General features: G+C 35.0%; 1 long non-coding RNA gene across 1 annotated transcript; it reads left to right on the top strand.

Annotated features, from left to right (window-relative positions):
• Positions 1-312: 312 nt before the first annotated feature.
• Positions 313-7,123, top strand: LOC116274925. Its single transcript, XR_004183763.1, has 2 exons — positions 313-2,440; positions 3,963-7,123. It is a non-coding gene; the product is annotated as an uncharacterized LOC116274925 (long non-coding RNA).
• The last annotated feature ends 608 nt before the right edge of the window (positions 7,124-7,731 follow it).

The following is a 7,731-nucleotide window of genomic DNA, read 5'->3' as shown; positions in this document are numbered from 1 at the left end:
TTTTACACGAAAATGTATATTCCCTTCCACTCCACCCTACATGCACACACAGGGGCACTCACTTTGGGCAGTTTCTTTTTAATGTCTATCAGATTTACTCCAGGCAAACTGAGACAACATAGGAAGCCAGTTTCAGCATGGTAACAATAGCTCATAAGCCCACCTGCCACCATACACAGAAGCTTTTATCAAGACATAATAGAATGTTAGAGAACTAATTACAGTATCATTTTTCAAACATGACACTCTCTAGAAGTTCAGGTTAATTTAATCCCTCAATAAGTATTTTTCAAATGCAAACTTGATGAACAGCACTGATCTATGTGCTAAAGATGAGAGAACAAAAAATGTAAGATGAAAACCCTGCCCACCAGTCACTTACTGTCCAGTTAGAGAAAATTCGTAAAGCAAAATTGTATATTAGTAACACAGGGATGTGGTTGAATGAATGTTATGGATGTTACGGTTTCAAGACAGAAGAGCTAATGAATGCATTATTCATTCCAAAGGTGAGACTTGAGTACAACCTTGGAGAATGGGGAAGGCGAAGTATGAAAAAGGCTTGAGGTCAGAAATATGCTTTATTCAGTTGACTGTGAGGATTCTCAGCTGTCCAGAGAGGAAGGTTCATACTGGCAAGAAGTAAATTAAGTAAGCCGGAGAAATCATGGCTGAAATCTCATACAGGGTCAAACTGCCTGGGTTTGAATTCTGGATCTATCACCTACTAGCTGATGATTGTACCTCTGAAATCTCAAAGCATCTTACAGAGCAATTTGGGAGATTTTGTGAGTTCATTGATGTAGGACATGTAGCACAGTTCCTGGCACATTAGCGCCACTCTGTAAATGTCGGCTACTATCAGTAGAGGTGGTGGAGAACCCGATATGAAATGGATTTGAATGCCAAAATGAGAAGTCAGAATTTGACCTTGTAAGTAAAATGAAAGCTATCATTGTTGTTGTTGTTTTTTTTTTTTAATTTGTTTTTTAGTGGATTTGAGACATGATGTAGATGATGTTTCACTAAGATTGATCTGGTGGCATTCGTTATAGAGGGTGAGTTGGAGAAAGGAGGCAGGAGGGTGGGAAGGCAGCTGGGAGGTTACTGGCATTGTTGGGGTATGAAGCACTGAAAGTCTGCACAGAGAAATTTTAAAGAGAAAAAAATCAGTGGGATATTGGATCTTAATCACTTGGGGTCATAGGCTTCCTAGTCTATCTCACAAACACTATGGATCCTCTTCTCACAAATGTACAATACTGTTGCACACACACACTAAAATCTGCATGCAATTTCACGAGTTCAGGAAGCCCCTCCTTAGAACCCAGATGTAGAGAATAAAAGAAAACGCAGATAATGAATGCACTATCATGAAGAAGTGCAATAATAATATAATAAAATAAAAACAGCAGTATGATGAAGTGAATGTAATAGATTACATTGGATATATACTATTGCTACTTTGTATTTATGTTTGTGAACTGTTTTGTAATTTTAGTTTGCCCCACAGAGATGGACATATTTTTATATCTCAACTTGCAATAATTGTATTTTCTTTCATCCTTGATTTTTTCCTAAAAAATATTACCTCATTGTACTGATCTGTCAAATGTGACTTTCACACTCATTTGGTAAGTACAGGATATCATATTCTGCTCCACACTGCCAGGTTACGCTCTTCTCTCCTGTTTTGAAAATTGGTGCCTGTGTCTGTGCCTTTTTTATTTAAGTTTCAAAATTATGTAAAAACATTGCTCAAAATTATTTTTTCAGGATGAAAATTAAAAAGAAGTCTGTATTGCAATTTTCCTTTCTCCATTTCTAACACAAATTAAATCTGGAGACTGGGGAGGGAAGTCTATTGCGTCAGTCTTAACTTCACTTACCATTGATTACCCTTCTGCCCACTTATTCCTATGTTCTTATATCAAAATTAAGCTTACTGAATAATAGCCAATGCACCCCAAATTGCAGTTTCCTACAATCTTTTGATAAAAGAAGACAAGAGAGTATAAGCAGAGAATACACCTTTTGTGTGTGTGTGTGTGTGTGTGTGTGTGTGTGTGGATCGGCTAATTCCCAATAGACACTCCAAATGCCTATCTTTAGGTTCCTTATTTTTATTTTATGATTGGAGCAAGTTTATTTATACTTAATTTTGTGGCAAATACCAAAAACAACTTGCATCTCTATTAAAATTATTCATATATTACACAGGATATAAATATAAGGTTTTACTAATATTGTATCCATTTCTTTCTTTCAGATTAATCGTTAGGAAATCTCAAATAACATTTTATGAATATTTACCAAGCTTTCACCATCAATCCTGAGGATCAACAGTCTAATCCTGCCACTTAAGCTACATCTAATATAGTCCTGGATCTGCTGTTTTGGAAACTAATTGATCAGATTCTATAAAACAGACTAAATTGAGGTGAAAATAGACCTAATGACCATCGATTCATCAGTTAGGTCAAAATTGATATCTTTTCATGCATGTTAATCACATGAATATACTTTTAAAGTATACCAATTATCATACACATCAAATTCTCCAAAATATGCATGAAACACAGGTATTAGAAAAAGAGACTGCAGTATTTGAGAGCTTTAGGAAATCCTATTCTTGTCACTAGAAAGATGTCGATGTACCATGACTCAGAGATACTGATTTTATATGATGCCAAATGTATTATAATAAAATTAGCCCCTATGATTCGCATTTACTAACAGCTCTGACAGTTTCCTCACCTTGTATATAGATTCTAATTGGAATTTTTTGAAAATATTTTTCTTATGGATTTAATTTTTTCAATAATGGTTGATATTTTTGTGCTGAAATGGGCTTAAATATAGCTTTAACTAAAAACTATTTAAAATAAGACAGTTTAAATTAGAAATAATAACTGAGTTTAAGTTAAACCAAGAATAATTAAAAAAAAAAAAACAAAAACAAAAAAACCCAACTTCCCCAGTATCGCTGACTTTAAGAGAAACGAAAGCCTTAAGCACAGTCAGTTTGGTGTAATGGAAGCCTCACTGAACTAGAAACCTGAGGATGATGCCGTCTGCTGATTACATTCTCTGTCACTCAGAACAACTGAGGCCATTTTCCGTTCTGTAAAATGGGAACTAAAATACTTTCTGTATTTCTTTTGTGGGGTAGTTGTAAGGATCAAATATAGTAAAGAGTGAAAACACATTAATCTTAAGTGACACAAAGTTATTTAAAGAAGGGATTAGTGCTATCCCAATTATTGACTACGGTGGTCATTTTTCTTTTTGATTTTCATTGATGATCTCTGCCCTCACTTCCTCTGAATAAAGCCTTGGAACTTTTTTCATAATTGGATACAATTAGAAAGAATCCCACATCAAATAGTGAGATGCCTTAGTTATTATTATTACGTTGTAAAATGCCAAAGAAAACCATTTAGGCATGTGGGCCCCATTTAGGGATTTCTGTTTTATAAGTCACGTTGGTGTAGAAGTGTGTGAGTAGAACTCCGCAAATTATACTTAGCATTTACTCCTAAGTAAGCTGGTAAATCTACGTGAAAGGAAGCCCAAGTCTCCATTCTTGCTTCCAGTTCTCATGCTTATAAAGCGAACTGTGTCAGCCAATTCCAGCAAAGCCAAAGGGGGAAGATCTTTTTTGTAAGCTTCCTTTAACTGGCAACATTTAGTGCACTACACTGATACCCCAACAACATCGCAACGGCAACCTCAGGCAAGCCCTGCGCATACCTTAACTTCCAGGCCTGGGCAGAGAACTTGGCTTGCGCCACCAGGAGGTGGGGAGCTGGGGAGCTGGGGAGTGGGGAGCTGGGAAGGAGGTTGACTCCGGGCTCTACTCAGCATTAGAAACAAGGGCGGGAGGGCTGGCGGGTGAAGGGGGACGACACCACTTGATATCCTTTCTAAGTGATTCCTGTGTTACTCTGACTTTGTTTTAGTTATCACGTGAGCTAATTACAATGCTAATTAGCCCAGTTTACCGGGACTGCTGTGCATTTGTACACGAGGGTTCTTTGTTTGATCTGCTACATCATAAGCTTACCAGCACGGAGGGATAGCATGTATCGTTGAACGTGGAAGAACACACCTTCATCTGTATTAATGAAGAAAACTACTGAAAACCAACAGACTAATTAAGGGTAATGATGAACAATTTTGATCAGCAATTATTTTTTTAATACCGAAGTTCGCTCCTGGAAAGAGTAGAATGGGGAAGTTCATCTTCCAGCTTTCTCCCCAGAAAGGTAGTGAGAGAGAGATCCTGCTTCATTTCCATTTCTTCTCCCACAAACTGTTTTAACATATAATTGAACGGGTGCCTTTATTTCAAAAGAAAAAAAAATAATTATAGAGCTTGTTGGGATCATTTTCTGAAGAGAGGACATTATGCGTGCATGAATTCCATCGGTGATCTGAGGAGGAGCAGGCTGCTTGGACCATTACCCATCATTGTCGAACAGCAGAGTAATTAATTGGGCAAATACGTCCAGATCTGGTGAATTCACATGCACAGTAACTGGGCAGCAGCAACACACACTCTTTTACTGTGAATAAAATAGCAATAGTTTTATGTGCCTTTGTGTTATGTAAATTTTTTTTTTTTTTCCTCTTGGCTTTATCCATTCCAGATATTTTGTCCATCTTTATGTACTCATTTGCAAAGAGGTTGCTTATTACAAAGGAAAAAGATCTGCGGATGAGCAAGTTTGAGTTCCATGTCTCTGTTTATTTTTAAAGGAATGAATTGGATTCATTATTCCTTCACTAATTTTTAAAATAATTTAATATTTTCACTAAAAGGGGTTAAATGAGCATGAGGAAATATTTTTTAAAAATAGTTCCAGGAATGGACGTGCTTCTAAAATAATTATTAAGGCCTTCTAATTACTATACAATATTAATTCAAAAATTTAATTTTTTATTTAAATGTCATCTACAGAGGTAAAAAATAAGACACAGCATTTGTCCTGGAGAAACTAATGAAGAATATTTCATCACCAACCTCTTATAATAGTCCTCTGTAAAGTATAGACAATCAAACAATCTAACACTGTTTATTTGAACATCAAAAAGTGGACAAATATTTAGAGGAAAAAATATGATTGTTTTAATGCAAATCATCTCTGATTGCTAAGTCCAAATGTAATAAGAAAGCTTAGATTCTGATTTAAAGGAAGTCAATTTTCCAGCATCTCCACTTCTGAAGAGGTTAAATAATGATTTTTTTTTTTTTTTTTTTTTCCGATCACATTTTAATCCAGATAACAGAGGACTTGCACTCCTAATTCAGACTTTCTGGTAAAGCTCAGCTTGTCACAATGTATAGCTTTCTTTCCTTTGATAAGGTCAGTTTGCCAAAAAGAACAAAGTGCATATGAGTAATACATTACTCAACCACTTGTATACATACATCTATTTTTCTTACCAGGTTTCACTATTCAGAAAGGTACAGACATGGCACCATGATAAAAAGGGTCATTTAAAAGACTTCGCAGAGGCTCTGTACTGTGAAGGATTGAATTTTCACTTGAATGCCTACATTTTCACATCTTTTTCTTTGCAGAAATATTCCTTTTGAATGGCAGACTGCAATTGGGTAGGTTTTTTTTTTTTTTTTTTTTTTTTTAAGTCACTGACCAGGAATATATAAAATATTAGAAGGCATTTGTCCCAGTGGAAGAACACAGTTCACTACCAGGTACCAGGTGGTTATTAAGAAAGTTATACAACTTTGTCTCTTCAGATTGAAGAGCTCCTTCAGATAAAAGGCTTAAGTTCAGTCAAGGTGGAAGGAACACTAAGGTCTGCCACTTCTAAATGACAGACAATTTAAATAACTTGTGAAATTATTAGCCTCAAAGCCATCTACCTAGTAATTTTTCATAATCACATCCAATGTGTATTCTTAGGAACACACAAGCAGACTCCAGCTTATCTTTCTATCTACTTCAACATTTAATCATAACATTTTGAGAAATATGCTCATGACTAATTTTAAAACCTTTAATTTTTCTTTAGAGGTTTTATATTTCCCAAATATACTTAAAGGGGTGGGGAGGAGAGAAAAGTCTATTAAATACACTAAAACTTTTTAATCTTGGTTACTGGATTCCCTAAGGAGTTAGTGTAAATTCAGTTCAGTTGAATGAAACAAATATTTCTTCATCTCCTGCTATCAGTATGGTATTGTGCTAGGATTAAGGGGAGATACAAGAATGAATAAAGTATCTTCTCCACTCTTAAGGATTCTAGAATCTATTTAAAAAAAGTAAGGTGCACAACCATAATAAAAGCTAGAATATGATGAATAAGAATAGAAAACCACAAAATTCTGTCAGTATATATCAATGAGATTTTTTCTGGCTGAATCAAGGAAGACATCATAGAGGAGAAAAGATGCATTCGACTGCACTACAGTGGAGAAGGACAGGAATAGTCTGATAGAATTGCTGCATTCTAGAAAGGAAAATGGCAAGAGAAAAAGCATGAAGGTGGAAAAAATGCAGGAGTTTTGGTGTGACACGGAGTCCAATATAAGCGGGACAGAGGGGGAATATAAGTTGCTTGAGGAGGAGCGATGAAAATCAAGTGTGAACCGCTATGTTTACACTTGACATTACTAAGGAGTTTGCTTGTGATTCTACAGGCAATTGTGAGCTTTAGAGCAACAGAATGTCTAACAGAACTGTGATTTGTGTAGCTTGTAAAATACTGTTTCTTTCTTCTCATGTATAATTTATTTGTTTTTTCCTATACTGTTAATGATTTTTCTTGAACTTCAATTCTATTATTTCCCTTTCCTGTTGGAACTGAACCAGATGACTATAGATATCACGGACAATATATCCCCCACACAAGTATTCATGTCCAAACTAAATTGTTATGAAACTTCACAGTAACAATAATGATTTTATGACACTAAGTCTAGTGGAAATTGTGTATTGTTATTTTATAAAAGTACTTAGAATTACTTCTGAGTTAGGTGGAATCAGAAATAAATTTCTTGGAAAGTGAAACAAGGATACCTTGTTCATATTGTATAACAAAACTAGATGAAAAGGTATTTTGGGGGCTTTTAATAAATAAACTTGCAAACCTACCTAAAGTATGGACAATTTTATTTCTAAATGTTGGCATTTGGAAAAGTTATAAGAATTAAAATACATAGAAGAGTCTGTATACAATGACATAGAATTCAAATAAAATGTTTCGAGTTCCAACCACTGCCATCCAATTCTCCCACTAATGTACTTATCGCTAACAGAAAAAGTACCTACATTTTACAAATTTGAGATTTGATTAGTGAAGACAGAGATAAATTATCCCTTTTAAAATTTTATATAAAATTAAAATAATTTTCTCTTAGCTATACAGTAATTTCTCTCTTAAGGCAAATTCTGTGTGTGTGCGTGTGTGTGTGTGTGTGTTGTTTAATTGAAAGGCTTTTGGAATAGCGGAGCAGAAATGGCAGCAAGAGTGAATTTCAGCTCAGTGTGTTTTTTAAGTAAAACAGGTTATTCTGTATAAGATTAGTAGAATTTGAAGGTGGGCTAGAGCTATTCTGATGGCCTAACAGATCAATTGTTTGTCATGTATAGTAAATAGGTGAATGACAGATCAGACACATTCTATTCATTTTGATGTCATGTGTTTTTAATCCAATAAATTGCCATATAGTTAGCCATTATGACAGCTGAAGCAAACAAT

The sequence above is a fragment of the Papio anubis genome, chromosome 5, assembly GCF_008728515.1.
Source record: "Papio anubis isolate 15944 chromosome 5, Panubis1.0, whole genome shotgun sequence".
Taxonomy (NCBI): domain Eukaryota; kingdom Metazoa; phylum Chordata; class Mammalia; order Primates; family Cercopithecidae; genus Papio; species Papio anubis.
The sequence above is the reverse complement of the archived record's forward strand: the minus strand, read 5'-3'. Positions and strand labels throughout refer to the sequence as shown.